Consider the following 19,265-nt stretch of genomic DNA (forward strand, 5'->3'; position numbering starts at 1 on the left):
TTTAATTACTAAAAAATGGCATTAACAAATCTTGTTATCATTTGTCCTCTGAGAAAAATTCAGTTTTTCATGTTGCACATGCTGCTATTCACTTCAAGCTATCGGATTTACTTTTTACTTGATAAAGGGAAAAGATGCAGTTTCAAACTTCAATCATTCCAGGCAGTGTCAATAGAAAAAATAAAAATATGCAACCATATTGAGTATTTTGAAGATTTTTTGTAAATTTTTACTTTTATATAAACCTATTGAAAAGGATGTAAAACCAAGAGCTCTCATATACCCTTTATTCAGATGTAATTATTTACAACTTTCCCCATTTGCTAGTAATTCTCTTTCTCTAGTTCGCTCAATTGATAGATGAGAAATGCAGGGGGAGGAGAGAGGAGTGAGATGTGTGTGCATTTCATTTGAGAGTAAGTTGCAGACATGGGGACATTTTATCCCTAATGTTTCAGTGTATATTTCCTGAGAACAAGGACATTCTCATGCATAACCATGATGCAAAATCAAGATATTTAAAATGTATACAATATTATTATCTAATCCACAATCCATATTTAAAGTGTGTCAAGTCTGCAAAAAAGTAAATAACCGTATATAAAAACTGTAAGTTTTACCAATCCAGGATCCATTCTAAGAGGACACATTACCTTTAGACATGACGTCTTTTTAATCTCCTTTACTCCGGAATATTTCCTCAGTCATTATTTGTCATAGATGATCTTGACATTTTTGAAGAATACAGACCATGGCTGTTAATAACAAAGAGAGAAGTAAATATGATATACATGGATCTACATAGACAGTGGCTGTAGCCCCTGAGAGGGACTGGGAATAATGATACTCCAATAACAATGTGCACACCTAGCACACAGATCTTGGTTTCTAAATACCATTTCCTACTACAAGGAGCCAGGGGTCCTTGGAGAAATGGCTGGTTTGGGCACTGAAGCTTATATTCTACTGAGATCAGTAAAAATAAATAAGAGATAAGGAAATTATACAGGATAATTTTAGATTGTGAGAGGTGTTATAATGAAATAAGGATATGACAATAAGAGAGGTCAACTTTTGTTATGGTGGATAGAAAAGGACTCACTGAGTAAGTACCTGAGACCCAAAGAAGGAAAAAAGGTCAGCCATGTGGAGACTGTGGGAAAGAATTCTAGGCATAAAGAACAGAAAGAAGAAGACTCTTATACGGAAAGTGTTTGGCTGGAGCAGAGTACTGTGCACTACTAGGGGGTGGGGGGGAGTGGGTGCGGGGGTATTCTGAGGAGAATGTGAACCTGATGTTAGATGAGGTTGGAAAAATAGGCATGAGCTGGTAAACCAAGCAATTCCGATTTTATTCTGGGTGCAAAGGGGAAGTCTTGGAAAGATTTAACGTGGGTAGTGACATGACCTGGCTCACAAGTTACAAAAAGCTCACTCAACTGCTTTGTGAAAAATCAGTTAGAAAGAGTTTGAGAATGGAAACAAAGAGACCAGATAGGAGACTACTGTGAAAATTAAGACAAGACATGGTGGTGGCCTGAACCAGCGGTGTCAGTCAAGATGAAAAGATCTGGGTGGATGCAGATTACATTTTGGAGTTACAAACACCGGGATTTATGTTAGAATGAATGTGTGAGGTGGCTGAGGAAAGGCGTAGGTGAAAGGGTGATGTCCAGGTTTCTATTTTTGGATCATGCTTAGAGAAGAAGATCCACTGCTCCATTCTGAGCCCCATATTCTGAGATGTGTTTTAGACACCAAATGGAAATATCAAATAAACAGGGAAATTGACAAATTCTAAAGTCCTACGGGATTCTTCTTACCTTTTTACGAGATTAAAATATAATGCTTAAATGAAAACATCTGCATCATTTCGTCAAAAATGAAAAATTAAAGGAAATCTTAGTCACCTTTAGATATTCTGCAAATTTAAAGAGCGCTGTGTGCTTAAGGAAGATGAAATATTGAGATTACCTAGAATGATTTAAGGGGGGAATTATGAGAAAAATTAATTTTCTAAGATAGTCTGAAGAGCTACAATTGAATAAAGGAGAATGTAAGTTAAACATCAGAAATAATTTTCTGAGCAAGAGTAATTCAAATCAGGATGTCTTTTAAGGGCTTATGAAAGCCCCTTCAACTGAGACATTAAAAATGAGACTGTATAAAGCCTAGTTTAAAAGGGAGAAAAAGTATATTACAAAGGAGATGGATTAAATGTTCTAATAATGTTTTTTAAAGTATTATTAGTATTTATGAAACCAAATCCAGTGAGTTAAAAGTTCCACCTTTTTCCAGAGTAACAACTATAGCTCTTTGTGTAATTTCTTACAATTGGTGGAGGTGAAGTTAAATGGGCCAGTGTAATTTTTTAAATGTCATTTCTGGAAGTTTTTATAACACAGAGCAGAAAATATTAAGGTGCATATCTCATGTAAAATGGAGGTGTGCTAAAGAGAGGTAGGAGAAAAATGGTACTGCTCTGGGAAAAAACTAGATTTGCCTCTACTTAAGTGAAGGTAAAATAGATTATAGAAGAGTATAATGTCACATTCAGCTGAAAAATAAATGTAGTTGTTGTGAGTAAATGAATTCGATCTTAGTTGAAAGAATTTTTATTCCAAAACAACTTTCATAAACACAGTGTGTGTGAATATAATTTCTTCTTAAGAAACTGATATATGATTTCTATTTTTAAGGTTAGATCTTGAAATTACGTGTATCTATTGTTTTCCCATTAATCATTATACTTCTATAGAATAGTTGTTTGGGGTAAATTTTATTCTTGATACAGAGCATTGGTAATCTTTTTTTATTGTACAAGGTCATTCAAAATATTTTTCAGTAAAAATTCTTTTAATATACCATTTCTATGAAGGGAGCAATTTCAATTAAAAATAAGTGTAGCATTATTTATGTATTGATACCTCAATTTGTTTCCAAAAGAATTTGAAGCAGAGTGTAACATTATGAATCGGGAAGCAAAGCATCTCTGCCATTATATAGCATTCTGCATCAGTAAAAGAAAAGATGTGAGAGCCATTTAAATGCCATGAAGAAAAACATGAGAAAAATCAATGCTGAAATGAGTAATTGAATGATGTTCGCAAGGGCTGAATAGGTCATCATTAGGCTTGACACGACTGCAACAAAATTCCTAGGGTTATTCAACCTAATGTACAGGGAATCCAGTAAGACAAGACATTGCATTTACTGCTTAGATTTACATTGCTTTAAAGAATCAGAATATAGTCATCAAGCTAATATGAAGTGAAGGAAGATGCAATAATCAAGCAGTATGAAAATCCAATGACAACAGTGGCCTTGGAATGCTGTATTATAAGGTATTCTTGAGAACCACAGAAAATTGCTTTTTCACTAAAAGTAAGAGCACAGACTTCATACAATAGAACAAAAATAAATTTAAAAAATACAGCCAATAATAATACTTGAGAGAGCTTCCATGTCAGATACTTACAACAGAAAGTTCTACCTAGAGGGTGAAGATACACAACATTCCCTAGTACACGATGACAGGTGCAGCCTCCCAGATGATTAAGATTTAATAAATCTTATTTTATGTAACCAAAGCAAGGAATCCCACTTCAGGCATTGCATCCCGCCAGAACCTCCCTGAGACTAGACTGTTGCATCTTTCCTCTCCTCTCAATACTGTCGTTACATCCAGATAACGAAAAGCAGAGCAACACCATAGCATGCCTCTCTTTAGGCCTATTTCAGTCATGTTATATGAGGCTCTCTACTTTCAAACTACATCATCTCAGAAAGGAGTTCTGTTTTTAAAAAATGAAGCAAAATTGTAAAGCTATGTTGAATATTTCTAGTAATGCAAAACTTACATCCTTCTTGTAAGGCAAACTCTTCCATTGATACATAGCAATGATAATTAGGGGGAAAAAACTGCCCTGGGGGTTGTCAAAACGTCCCTCTCTACAACTCTTGCATATTATTCCTATTGCTTTTCTAAAGCACTAGAAGCAATATGCCTGATATCTTCTCTAGAAAGAATTTGTTATATATTTGAAGACAGCTGTTATATCCTCAGTCTTTGCTTTTTTAAACAAGAGTCTCACCTTTTTAAACCGGTAGAGTATTGATTCTAGAACCCTCCCCCATGGCAGCAATCTCTCCTTGATATGCACCAGTGGGTACTTCTTGCTATAAACCTCTGCTGACAAGAACTACAGACCACGCACCAAATGTGTTTTCCCAAGACATGATCATTTTCTTTTCTCTTGGCGTGCTTCCCCTGTTAATATTAACAACATTAACATTAACAAACAAAACATTAACAACAGAAAAAGCAAGCAACTGGATCCCCTCTTTTTATTGTTGGTTTATTGAGTTTGCTGCCAACAAAAAAAACCCTCATTCATTTTTACCGTGATGTTCTTCTATGTAAATTTCCTACAGCCTTTCAATGTACACTCCCTTTTCAAGCTTCCACTCAAGCCTTTATATTTAACCCAGAAAACAGTTGTGATATGCTTTAGTTCTAGTTCGGTCTTCCAATGGAATTCTCTTGTGCACTCTCACTCTCTCTCTCTCTCTCTCTCTCTGTCTTTATCATCTCTGTGTCTCAGTCTGGGGTCATCTGTAAATCGGAAAGACACACCTTCACTTTTTGTGTTGAACAGATGAGGGTAAGGTGAGGGCTGGGCAGTCTGCCGCTAGAGACTGTGCCAGGACGATCTGCATACTCCAGGGTGTTCCAACGCAATATTACTAGCCAGCCAGCATCTTCTTTTCTGCAGAAATTTAAGTCAACGCATTATAAGACAACTGCTAATATTGTTACATTTTCTGTACGAGGAGCAATTAGTTTGCCATGAGTTGGAAAATGCATATACTTATCCAAGACCGTGTACTGCAGTGTTTTAATGGAAAACTAGTGCAAAGAATTTCAGGATCTACATTTTCAGGACTAGATTTACCTGGAGCTTGTCATCCATCTTGCCCCTCATTTCTAGACCCAAACTAATGCTAGACAGGCCTGAAATAAATTATTCTGGAGATGTTCATATATCAATAAAAATGCAAATAATGTCCTAAGGTATGTGTTTTAAATTCTGTTTTAAGAAGAATCACAATTCAGATATGGAAAGCTATAGAGAGTATGAGTAAAATTGTTGCCATCTAACAAAAATATTTTTCCAGGTAAAGTAACTTTTAAAAACCTTTCAAACTTTGGAAGAAAGCCTGCCTAAGTCAGAAAAAATCAACTTCTCTTTGGAAAGGATTTGATTTATGATTGTTATTCTGATCATTAATTACAGTTACCTCCTAGCCTTTAAGACCTTAAAATGGAAATCTGGAAGTCACAATTCTATTTCCTGTTCAAATATTATTCTCTACTAGGTCCTGGCCTCTTTAAAATGATAACCTAAACATAGTTAATTTATTTCTGTCTACCTCAAGGTATGTTATTTAGTGGGGGCAGAGAAGATTAAATAGAGGAGAAAGATATTATAAAAATCATCTTTTATGTATTTTTATTATTATACATTTGAGCCATGTTTATGAATTTTTATAGATTATATTTTTATTTCTGAATTATCCACGTTTTATAGAATTTTAGAATGCTATTTTTACATTCTAAAACACAATTTCTGCTGAAAACTCTAAGTAAATTCACATTAAGACAAGTAAAATAAATAACATGCAATCTAAAACATTTTATCATTTGTTATTTGAGCGGTTGTAGTAAAATCACCAGAGAGGAATATGTAGTTGCAGCCATCCACTGTATCTTCAAGATGCTCAGCAACCACGAAATGAATTTCACATCAAGACCATAATGAGAAAAAAGATTCCAGAATAATTTCCTCTTTCTCGAATTGGATATGAATGAACAGAGAAGGCAGATCATTTCTAAAAACAACATCTCATCCAATGGACTGAATCCTTACAATTTTTGTATTAGGAGCTAACATTTGAAAACAGCGTGCAATCATTTTGACATGGTCAGGTGATACTTATTTTGAATATAGTCTATTTTTTTCAGACAACAACAACAATATCTGTTTAGTCTAGTTTTGTCTGTCTTACAAGTTGAAGAATAATAACAACCTTCTCAAATGAATAAGAACGCAACCTTCCCAAATTCTCCTGTGAACTGTTTCCAGAAGAAATGGTGGTATTTTTGTTATCCTTTCCCCATCTTCCAGCAGATCATGTATAATTATAGCTGTTAACTCTGTGACCATCCACCAGTATCTTTTCTGTGACACAACCCTTCCATCAGTTAAATGAAGAACTTTACTTTTTTTGGTCTTTGTTCATAATATTAGTATTGGTCTTAACACCTTGTGTAATGGTTAGTTGTAAATACGGCTGATACGATGGAATCAAGTTGCTACCTTCTTACTAAGGACGTGTCATTTATCTTCTTTAAGCCTCACTTTCTTGTGCATAATGTGGGAATATTAATGGCCTACATCTCATAGGGATAAATACATATTGAATCAAATAATGAATGTAAATTGCTTGTAACAGTGCCTGACATACAGTAAGTACTCAATATATCTTTCTTATTATTTATAAAAATATCCACCGTGCCTGACACACAGTATATAATCAACAAATTGGAATTTAGGCCATTTTTAATCATTCGCTTACTCTGTATCGCTTCCAGCTTTATGGATTCACCTAGTACTTGGTATATAGCTATTGTTTGTATGGCTTTATATTAGGGTTCCCTGATATATTATGGTTCTCTTGGGTGTTTCCCTTTATATAAAAAGAACAGGTTATGTGGTGAAAGAAGTTTGGGAAATGTAGGACAAATTAAAAGAGCATTCTCAATTTCATTCATATGTTAATGTGCATGATAAGTCTCCAGTAGCAAGCAGCTCTGCAGCTTTCCTAATACCTACTTGACCACACGCCCAACTCCCACATTCACCACCTTTCTTTAAAGCAGTTTTTCCGTTGTTGCCTATAACTATTATCTGTTTGCTTAGTTTGCTTAGTTTGCTTCAGACAAACTAAGACATTAGTTGCATACAGGTTCATCAAGGGAAGAGGATGGCTTTCCAGTTGCCCTTGTATCATTTTGCAGTACACCATCTGGGCTGGTGTGACCTTGGGGATTTTATCTTTTTACATCAACCTGGCTTATATACTTAGAGTGTTGACTGAGAGAGCTGCCTGCTTTTCACCTGCTTCTCAGAGCCAGCAGTGTGGGATGCCCTTAAATATAGGACCTCTGCTATTGTTCACAACCTCTTTGAATATCTGTGTGGCTCTTTGGCACTGAGTTAAGGCAGCAGAAATCACTGTCCGTGAAGAAAATCGTTACCCCTTTCCTTCACATCCATTCCCATTCTTCAGACTAGAAGTGCTAGCCTCCCTGTCAAGTTGTCCACTGGAGGACCAGATTTTGTGTAAGGAAATCTAACCTAACAGAAATCCTATGGGATTTCCTCCAGAAATTCCTAAGTAGGTGATCTCTCAAGGGTGGAATTTTCTACAAGAATCAGGCCGCTGCCTGATCTCACTAGGGATTCTAGTGACACAAAATGATAGCACAACCTACATCCCTTGAGGGAGTCTGAAGAATAGGTTTATGAAGACCCTGCGTGAAATCTTTTCGTCTACAAAAAGTCCCTTGAGTTACATTTAAAAACACCTGCAAAATAAGTCTTGTATATAGGAACAATAGTAAATTTGTTGACAAAATAGTATATGGGAGTACATTTAGGGGAGAAATCATTAGAGGAGAGATCATTAGATCACTCCTTGCTATTAGAATATCTCATAATAAAATGGTCATATTTTTATTTGCATTACAGAGTATTACAATTGATAATTGTTTTATATATGCATATATAGATCTGTATCTATTTATACATACATATGCCTTTTTTCACATAGAACTACTATAGAGAGAACACCTTGAAGAAGAAATTTTCTAATAATTCTGAATCTAAAAATCTTGTTATTAAGATTTTATTTGGGGGGACTTCCCTGGCAGTCCAGTGGTTAAGACTCCACACTTCCAGTGCAGGGGGTGTGGGTTCGATCCCTGGTCGGGGAACTAAGGTCCCAAATGCCACATGGCATGGCCAAAAAAAAAAAAGATTTTATTTTTTGTACCTGAACAGATTTTTTATTGAAGTATATTTGATTTACAATATCACATTAGTTTCAGGTGTACAGCATAGTGATTCAGTATTTTACAGATTATATTCCATTAAAAGTTATCACAAGGTAATGTTATAATTCCCTGTGCTGTACAGTATATCCTTGTTGCTTATCTATTTTATATATAGCAGTTTGTGTCTCTTAATCCCATACCCCTATCTTGCCCCTCCCCTCTTCCCTCTCCTCACTGGTGAAAATAAACCACTATTTATTTTCTATATCTGTGAGTCTGTTTCTGTTTTGCATGTGTATTTTTTAAATTCCACATATAAGTGATATCATACAATATTTGTCTTTCTCTGTCTGACTTATTTCACTAGGCATAATAATCTCTAGGTCCATCCACATTGCTGCAAATGGAAGAATTTCATTCTTTGTTTTATGGCTGAGTAATATTCTATTGTATACCACATCTTCTTTATCCATTCTTCTGTTGATAGACACTTGGGTTGCTTCCATATCTTGGCTATTGTAAACAGTGCTGCTATGAACAATGGGGTGCATGTATCTTTTCAAATTTGTGTTGTCATTTTTCTCAGGATATACACCCAGGAGTGGAATTGCTGGGTCATATAATAGTTCCATTCTTAGTTTTCTGAGGAAATTCCATACTGTTCTCCAGAGTGGCTGTTCCAATTTACATTCCCACCAACAGCGTAAGAGGATTTGCTTTTCTTCACATCCTCTCCCACATTTGTTATTTGTAGACTTTTGATGGTAGCCATAGTAAGATTTTAAAAAGGACAAAGTAAGTATGTAGTAAGGGGAACAGAGATATTCCCCTATACTTTATTTGAACTATAAAAGCACAAATAAATTAGTCTGACATTCAAACTGAAGAATTCACTTGGTCTTCAGATTAAAAATATATTTCTGGGTGGTCTGATAAAATTTGTTTCCAATTAGCTTTATGCCACTCCTGTCACCTTCCGCCCCATTGAATTCAGTAAATACTTTAGACCTTGATGAGCTATGGGGCTGGGTGTTCAGAAGCTGCGCAGGTCTGAATGAAGAGAAGATAACAGTCCTTTATTTTGTAGTAACCACATTGTCATTGAAGATGAGCTTGAAAGGGGAACAGTGGGTTTTCAAAAGGTGTTTTTGCCTTAAGAGCTGTTTTTGTACACAATGCCATGCTAAGGTGAATATTTTGGAGTGGATACCTCATGCTAACACTGCTTTCACCGTTTCATTAATTTGTCAGAGACAAACAGTCCTTTAAACACTGTATCTTAAAAACACTTTCAACTTCCTTATGAAAAAGGGTTTTATCTGTTTTGCAGAACAATAGCATCTTTGCCGACTACTAAGTACAGTGTTCATGCAATGCTCCAACTCAGAGCTTACATCTCACAAAAAAGATTGTGCTGTTTTTAAGGATCATTCTACCTATTTTTTAAAAAAAATAGAACATCCTTCCTCTTTTTCAAAATAGAACTTTCAAGCCAATAGCAGCAATACCTTATTTTAAATCAGCTTGTACAGGGTACATCTGCTCGAAAAGGGTGTCACCTCAGCACAAGGACCTTACTATGTTTTTGTGGCCAAGAGCATCATGTGTCTTGAGTCATGTCAGAAACACTTTAGGTACCGCTTCATTTATTTAAAATCGAATTTTAAGAAGGAAAACTAGCGTAGATGCAGTACTTTGTGTTTCTGAGTAGATGAAGTTAATTTGAGGGGAAAATGTGAACCAAAATATTTTCCCTAAAAAATTTCCAAAGTCTGTTTCTGATCACTTAAAAGAGGAGTATAAGGTGCACATTAAATCCTCTGTCAGGAAAACGAGAAAAATATCGACATCTACGGTTGCGGTTGCTGTGGGAATGTCTCTTTTTATTTCATACAAGAGTAAATAGTCACATAAAGCATTCATTAATAGCCAGGAAACAAACCAGACTTTCTCTTAGGCAGACTTATGTAATGCACTCATTTTCATTAGAGAAAGTTTTAATTGAGTGATATTTCAAAAATCAGAACAAACTTGAATATATTTCTCTTTTCACTTAATCCTAATTTAGTACTCAAATCCATCATGACGGTTCATTTAGATCAATATATTATACCTATTAAGACTTGAAATAAATCTTTTACACATCCAAAAGTCTTCCTTTTTATTGTCTTGCTGAACTGCTGTGTTAAGTATATTCTTTGGCTCTCAAATGTATCAGAATCTTAGAGTAACTGGAACAATAAAAATATACCCATAAAGGTATGCACACATGAAAAACATAAAGAAAATATAGAGCATATATATGTATGTACATATACTATATATGTATATATATATAATGTTCTACATGAGATAAACGTAAAGTAAGCTGTTCTTCTGGTAAAACTAAGATCCTTAACCACATTAACTGATTTATTCTACTTTTTATTTTGAAATACATACAGTTTTACAGAAAAGTTTCAAGGATAGTACCTGGCTCTCATTATCCTCAGCACACTTACTTGCTCATGTAAATTACCTGCCCAAATCACCAGCAGCGCCAGCCAAATCCTTCGCCCTGCCCCCTGAACGCAGTGGCTGCACCGGCTGAATCCTTGACCCAGGCCAAGGAGAAGCCAAAGGGACCACATTAACTTTTCAATATCATTTGAATTTTATTGAGGAATGCCAGGAGCTTCCAGATGAGTCTTCTGCTTCAAGACAAGATGGTGCAATTTCCATATCACACATTTCTTCTCTTCTTGGAAAGTTCTAAGGAAGAGTCCACATCAGAATTTCATACAGACTACCAACTTAACATTTTTTTCAAAAAAAGCACCATGAGGCTTGTGAAGTTTTAAGTTTCATGACAAATTCTATTTCTAGTCTTCTTTCCCTATCAGTAACTGTAGCAAAAGCTGGGATAAAAAAAAAATGAGGAAAAAAGTAGGGAAATCAATTTTATCTCCTGCAATTACAGGAAGTAAACTCCATGGAATATTCTGCTTTATTGGATTGGGTCTGAACCATCAAATGAAAGACATTTTATCTATTCGGCTTATTCATAGAATGTGGTTGATTACATTGTATAGTAAACCGGAAGATACTGGGTGAGTCATTTAACCACTTGCCAAGTTTCATTTAGTAAAAGACCACTTCTGTTGCTCTATATGTTATCATAGAGACTCAGAAAAGCAAAATGCATTTTATAGCAATTATCAGTATTAGTCACAATTCCTCCTTTTTATTGTACGAGGGACAGACATTTTGTAGAAAAATAAAAGCCAGTGACCTAGAAGGCAAATGACTTGCCTAATGTCCTAGAGAGGTTGAGCAGCAGAGGGAGATTAAGGTCTCCTGGCTCCTAATCTGGCACACAAACCAGCGGAACACATTGCTCTCATCAATGCATGTAATTGATAAGAGGTTCCCTATTCCCCTTTGCACACAGGAAGACATTCATTATACGCCTTTCTGGGTGAAAAGGGACTTTAAACCACAGGGCTTTTTCTTCCCCTACCATGCAAGAAGGGCACATTTGAATTAAATAAAACACCTCCGCATCCAAAGAAACCTGCCAAGAGTAAGGAGAAAGGACTCTCCAGCTTAATGTTTTTCTCTAGTAGGGAGGAATGAAGCAGTGTTCAGCTACTCAGAAATTGTATCCTAACTATAAGAAGTGATGTTTGTCCCCAAATAAAGCCATATGATAAACACATGTGCTTGTAAAACAGCCCACTCCAAACCACGTACTGAAGTGAAAAGAGGGTTGAAGATGTATTTTATTTGATGAGCCACATACAAATCTTAGTGTATGTTCACAACCTCATTAAATATATGGCAGCCCCTTTGGAACAAATCAAACATGGTCACAAACTTCCTGAGCCTATTTTGGGAAACAGAACTGCTGGGCAAGTTAAGCTTCAGGCCACAGACCAACCACAAGAGCCACAAGTATGGCTGGTTGGATGAATTTGGAAACCCATAGCACAGAGCCTGGATTATTCCCTGGGGCTAGAGGCAGATCAGTGTGCTGTTACTTAGGGAATTACCATATTTGTCCATATCTGACACATTTGAAAAGTTGAAGCTGTGAAAATGACACTGCTTCTTGTGCTATATCCTAATCTCACCTGTGGCTGAAGATCAATAGTATAAAATTCTGCTTTCTGGGTAGAACAAACAGATTTCAGCCAGCAGATACACACACATGCACCCCCCCACACACACACACGCACACACACACGCGTGGAAAATGTACATATTTGTAAATAGTATGTTAATTTGTGACCTATATTATTTTATTTATTTATTTTTGGCTGTGTTGGGTCTTCGTTTCTGTGCGAGGGCTTTCTCTAGTTGCGGCAAGCGGGGGCCACTCTTCATCGCGGTGCGCGGGCCTCTCGCTATCGCGGCCTCTCTTGTTGCGGAGCACAGGCTCCAGACGCGCAGGCTCAGTAGTTGTGTCTCACGGGCCTAGTTGCTCCGCGGCATGTGGGATCTTCCCAGACCAGGGCTCGAACCCGTGTCCCCTGCATTAGCAGGCAGATTCTCAACCACTGCGCCACCAGTGAAGCCCAATTTGTGACCTATATTATTAACGCCCTAATTTTAAAGTTTCAGGACAGATTTTCTCTAAGCATCTGAGAAACTCTGTGGGTATATGAATGTATTCTTGGGGATTCAAGTCGTCTCTAACATTTATTTTCGATGCTAGGTTTTTGTTGCTCTGATCACCTTTAAAAAACTTAATACAGCATATTCTGGATCATCTGGAGGATCCCAAACTGCCATTTGATTTGTGCTTACAAACAAATTGATGCCACATGGTATTTCTAAAGGGAAAAAAGAAATGGCTTTAATATATAAACCATGCATTCACCCCCAAATGAAGGCCAAATGCTGTCATGATTTACCGTACAAAAGAAGTTTTCACAGCAGTTCCCAAAGGGCAAATTGGGGTGAAGTGAATCATCACATAACACATGGTAATGCAGACCTAGCCGTCCCTGCCACAAGGAAGGCTGTAAAGGCAGCCCTTTGTGCCAGGGTCTCTGGCTTCTACTCCCATAACATATTTGGAACATGCACAAAGGTAGGAGAATCCAGAGATGATCGCCATCAGCAGGCGTCTTGGAGGACGTGTTTTGCAGAAGGCTTTAGCAGAGCACATTTTCATGTAATGGGGGCAGAGCCTCACCTTTAAACCTAGTACAGAAACATGGAATAGCAAATTGGGGCGGAAATAGCTAAACTGAAAGAAATATATCCTTGATAGAAGTCTCTCTATTAAAAAATTCAATGTGTTGCAATTACAGGTCGAAAGACTGAGAACTTTTGGAAGCGTGCATGCCATGCTATTCCACTCAGTAATGTTTGAGCACCCATTAGAAGACAGGCTGTAAACACTGGCAAAACATGGTCCCTATCCTTAGGGTACTTACATTTTAAGGAAAGAGACAGGCTCCTAAAAAAAATAATTTCAGTATAATTGGGGTGCTATGGGAGAAAAAGAAGAGCACTTTTCCAGCCCGATGATACAAAAGAAGGACCAAATAATCATGAACCAACACGGGCCCGTGTGGCTATGCATCAGAGAAATAGAAGTGGAGCCACAGAATTCAAGCAATGCAAGGAAGAGTATCAGACCCAAACTCACAGTAGACACACTGTCCTTCATAATGAGAAAGGATTTGTCCTTCTGTTAAACATCAACACACACGCTCTTTGGTGTAACATTTCAGGCCACTGCATATTCTGGGTACCTTGTACTTAATTCAGAGTCTGAGCTGCAGTCTTCTCAACTCATCCTGCTGAGTATCACTTTTTTTTTTTAAGTAGTGACAAATCATCCCAGCATCCTAGGGTATTTCTAGTATCTCAAAGGGCATTCTAAAATCTTAAACATGATTTTCATTCTTTTTGAAATTAAAAAGTCAGGTATTTGTATAGGAAAATTATGTATAATCCCAGGAACACCCTATTATGTCTTTAAAAGGGGAAAAAGAGTGGTGCTTTATCAAGATAGCCCAGGGATCAGAACAATTCAGGTTGGAATTGTGCTAAACCCTATGAGAGCCATGTGGCTTGGTTAGCTAATCTATAGCCCAGACTGCCAGGCACACCTCCAAGAAGCCACATTTAACTTTTTCATTCACTTTCAAGAGTAAACTTATAAATAATGAAGGTTAAAAAAATGTCTTCTGCCTCTGTCGCCTTGAAGTCAATGCCACAGATCAGCCAGGAAGGCCAGAGTCCAATGGGTCCAAAGAGATCTTCGTAGTTTGGATGCTTACAGCTTTTCAGTGGTAAGCCTACAGATCAGGGAAGCAAGTTGCAGCACAAAAGTGAAAAGGTTACAAGCTTCAAAGGTAATTCTAAGTAATGGGATCTTGAGCTGGAAGTCCTCTAGAAATCTGATGAAGTTCAATAGCTAAGCATCTGACAACAAGTTCGATAAATTGGAAACTGTGAATTTACTTGTAATAGTAACTATTCTCCCCAGACCTACCCACACTCATGAGATTCTGTGCAATTTAGACACAGAGAATCTTAAAATAAAAATCCAGAGAAGAAGATAAATGTATAACATAAAAAGATCAGTCCTAATTGCAGTTTATGTTGGTGTTGGGTAAGAATTCCGGAAGGTTATCTAAACCAAATTCTGGACCCTTGGAGAGTGTTCTGCTTTATTTATTGTTCTGCAATACCACCTGCCTTTTTCCCAGTTTCCTTTGTGCTTAGGAAATATTTTGTGCGTGTCCCTTTTTTGTAGCATAGCTTCTGATTTCAGTGAAAAATGGATGGTGGGGTATTTATTCATGTATATAGTTTTCCTTTTCTTTTTGCATTCTTTAAAAGTAAAACCTTATTAACTTCATTCCCCTAGGTAGTGATAGAAGTCAGGCAGAAATTATTTAAAGGAAAAAATGAGATTAATATTTTAGTTTGAATGTCAAAGCAGAGGGAACTTGGGCAATGTAAAAGGGTCATGAATTCACAGGCAATATTATCTGTAGTGTTTTATCTTCATATATAACTGGAAAAAAAGATTCAAACTCTACTCTTTAATTTGAAATAAATATGTAAGTAAAACTAAATTGTTTTTAAAAAGTTAAAAATTATCCACTAGATCTTTTCATTTTCTTTGTCTTTTGTTCATTTCACTGCTTTCTTGAAATCTCATTCCATAAGCATGTTTTATTAATGCTCTATTAATAAGCATTCACTTAAAACATGACTGATTAAAAAGTAGACCTGATTTTAAGTAAGTGTTCTGAAAATGTTTCATTTATTGAATTCATTGAGGTTTAAGTTCTAATTTGTATTGCTAGAGGGTAAATTACAGATACTTATGCTTGTTTTATCATTACAATGAAAGCAGTACTCATATTTGCAACACTAATTAAAATTCTTCTCTGACCCATATAAATTCTGCCTCTCCCTCAAATAGATTATTTTCAAATCTTTATACAAATATTACTATATATGTGTGTGATAATGTAAGTATCTATCTTTAGTGTAACATAATCAAGAGTAAGAGAAAGTAAAAATTAGGTTCAGACTTTTTAATACTGCGGGGGTACATTTTTAGTACCCTACAGAGAGAATTAGTCACACGACTCCCATTAACTTTAATGGAACTTGTATGGGCAAATTGTATGCTGAAATTCTTAGGAAGTGGAACGTCAGTAGAGTTTATTAGTTTCATTTTTCCTCTTCAGAACTTCAGTTTTGACTACCTTTACTTTCTAATGGTCTAGAGGAAAGACATGTCAATAAAAATGATTAACATAAATGTTTTCCAAGTTTTATAAGACCACATTTTCTATACATTTGCCCAGAAGTTAGAAATTTGCAAACGATGCTTAAATAGCATTTGAGATTTAATTAGCAAGTAAATTCAACTAAACAAAAGACATAGCTTTTAGATATGAAAATAATAGTATTCTTTAAACCTGAATATTGTAGCATCATTTATCCCCTAGTGATTATTCATTTTTCACATTCCTATTTGCTATTACAATAGCAAAATTGAAAACTTTAAAAGTATTTTCAGTATAATAAATGTGAAATTAAATACCTTCCTAATACTACATTTAGGAGTTTGTATTTGAAATGAAATGTATTTGGAATTCTACATATTGGTCTTATTAAAATATTATATACCACACTTAGGCACTGATGAGAAAGAAACACATGGACAATTAAAAATTAAAGCATCCTCATGAGGGGCAAAAGGAACCTAAATGTTCTTTACCAGAAATACCTTTCCACAAGTACAGATTCAATCTCCTGACTACGTGGTGAAGTTATGATCAGTTAACAAATTCACTCAAAAGAATTTAGTGCAATATTAAATTTACATTCACAATACAGAATACAAAAAGCGATAAATGAAGATTCTCCTAATGTCCACTCATTCAAGATGTTGATAGCACTACAAAATTTGGAAACGACTAAATATCTCTCAACTTTCTCTTTCCTTCATCAAATAGATCTATCTGTATTTTCAATTTTCTAGAAATTCACCATTTAAAACATTAACTTTAAAAAGTTTTTAAAAGAACCCTCAGTGTATGTTGTGATAATCTTTCATTTTACCTTATTTGGGTATCTAAATAACCAAAACTGGATTTATCAGACCAAAATAACCTTGTTTAATCAGGAATAAAAAGCAGACATTAATGAACTGATAATTAACAACACAAATAATTTCACCTTGGATCAAAGTTTCAGAAAAACAAAAAAAAGATTGATCAAATCCAGTCTGTTATATAAGTGAAGTTTCTTGTAAAAACATTAGTTGGTTATCATACAAACCCATGAAACATGCATGCCATCAATGACTATTAGTGCTGCAAGAAACATTAGCCATCTAGTCTACTCCATTATTTTAAAGGTGAAGAAATTACTCCTTCAAGAGGTTAAATGATAATCCTAAGGTCTCTCAGCTACTTAGTTGTAAGGAAAACTAGAATCCAAATCTCTTGATTCCTCATTCATTCATAGAGCAATTTTTTATTGAGCTCCTACATTAGCCTTACACAACTGTAGGAATTGGATTAAAGTGATGAACAAAACATACAAGAGCCTTGCCATCGTGGATCTGATATTCTAAATGGGGAGATAAAACAAAGAAAGAAATAAGTAAAGAAAAAAGACAATTTCAGATTGTGGTTCATATGCAAAAAGATTCGGTATGATTTTCACCAACTGAGAATGTAGCTATTTACTAGTATTTCTCTTCTCAACTCCTTTGATATCTCCATTTCTCTCCTTGTAGTTAACATAAACAGAGGGAATTCCCTGGTGGTCCAGTGGTTAGGACTCTGCACTTTCACTGCTGAGGGCCTGGGCCCGGTCCCTGGTCAGAGAACTAGAATCCTGCAGGCTGTGTGGCGTGACCCAAAAAATAAATAAATAAATAAGTACAGAGAGACTTACCAGTAGATCTACCTTTCTAACATCTCTCATTGATCAAGTTCCCTCAGAAGACACCCACATATTCACATATTCATGAAACACATCAATACTTGCCTTGCTTCATTCCATTCATATTATGTGTTTATGAGGCAGCAAAGATGTTCACTTTCACTAGAGTTTTTAAGTATCTGACTGTTGTAGTTTTGGGTCTTTTGAGTTTGTCCCTGTGTCATAGGAGAAGTTCAAAGCCTGAAAACCTCAGACCAGGTGGTAAAAACAATTTCAGAAAATGTGTACAGTTAAGGATTCTCTTGCAGATCAAAATAGCTATCCCTTCATGGTTAGTTCTAATTCCATGTGATTTTTCTGTATAGAGAACAAAAGAGAGTGAAAGATGAAGTGGGGTATGAACCTGGCTGCTTGTAATTGTATGAAATTACTCTGACTGTCTTGTCTTCGGTGTCAGACAGTGAAACTGTTTCCCATAACTAGCAAAAGGGATGCTCAGTGCTTTTGCCTTTCATTTTTTCTTAATGCATAATTTATGTATGGCCCATTTATTAATAACCATGAAGTGTTGTACCTGGAAATCTGTTCACAAAAGAACAGAATATATAGAATCAAAATGAACATTTCATAAGGCCGATATTATTTTTACATTAAAAAAAACACTTGCCCTAGTTAAGTCTTGTTGAGAATGTTGGATAAAATCCAACAGATATTACTCAATTATTAATATAACCATATTTATCAAATTAAACAAGAATTTTAACTATATCCTGATTACTGATAAATCTCAAGAGAGATAAAACATTTTTATAATGACATATTCTACCTAGAAGGGAAAATATTTCAACAAAGCACCATTTCTGTGAGTTCCTTCAAGGCAGAGAAACTTTATTATTCACCTTGCATGTATTTCCCTTGCTTAACATAAATGACATATTATATTGTAATGATACTAAAACCTACAATAGCTAATATTTAAATAATTAATATTTGTGAGGCAACAATCTTATAAGCTAGGTATTATCGTCATTTCATGTTATCAATGAAGAGAGATTAAATATTTTGCCCAATGTCACTCAGCTGATGAGAGGAAGAACCTGGGATTTGAACTCAAGCATCTAACTCTAGAACCTACCTTCTTTTATTTATTTGTTTATGTATTTATTTATTTATTTTGGGCTGCATTAGGTCTTAGTTGCAGCATGCAGGATCTTTCGTGTGGCGCACGGGCTTCTCTCTAGTTGTGGTGCATGGGCTCTCTAGTTGTGGTGTCTGCACTCAGTTGCCCCGCAGCAGGTGGGATCTTGGTTCCCAGACCAGGGATCAAACCCATGTTCCCTGCATTGGAAGGCAGATTCTCAACTACTGGACCACCAGGGAAGTCCCTAGAACCTACCTTCTTAATCATTAATTTTACTAAGTTCCATGACCTGAAAGGTTACTGAAAGCCATACAGTAGGCCAAATTTCCTAATTTACAGGCAAGAATATTTGAACTACACCTACTGTTTTTATTTTTGTTCATGTATTTATTTGCAAATGAATTGCTCATACTTAGTTAGTTTTACATAGTATGGCGGACAGACTCTTAAAGTGTCTCCTATCACCCCTACCTCCTGATGTCCATGTCCTTGTGTGACTTCCTTTCCTTGAGTATGGATGAGACATGTGACTTTCTTTTAACCAGTAGAATACAACAAAGGCAAAGGAATATACATAATTGCATGTATGTG

The 19,265-nt window shown here is 35.8% G+C and overlaps 1 long non-coding RNA gene across 2 annotated transcripts in view; it reads right to left on the minus strand.

Moving 5' to 3' along the window:
• Window positions 1-4,642: 4,642 nt before the first annotated feature.
• LOC137750937 (uncharacterized) overlaps window positions 4,643-19,265 on the minus strand; it is a 49,848-nt gene continuing 35,225 nt past the window's right edge. Inside the window, exon 3 of one of the 2 annotated variants that reach the window (XR_011070649.1) lies at window positions 4,643-4,769. This is a non-coding gene — a long non-coding RNA (uncharacterized lncRNA). Of the gene's footprint in view, window positions 4,770-14,302; window positions 14,413-19,265 lie in introns of those variants that run through there. The other variant, XR_011070648.1, reaches the window with a different exon arrangement.

Source organism: Eschrichtius robustus, chromosome 17 (assembly GCF_028021215.1).
Source record: "Eschrichtius robustus isolate mEscRob2 chromosome 17, mEscRob2.pri, whole genome shotgun sequence".
Lineage (NCBI taxonomy): Eukaryota > Metazoa > Chordata > Mammalia > Artiodactyla > Eschrichtiidae > Eschrichtius > Eschrichtius robustus.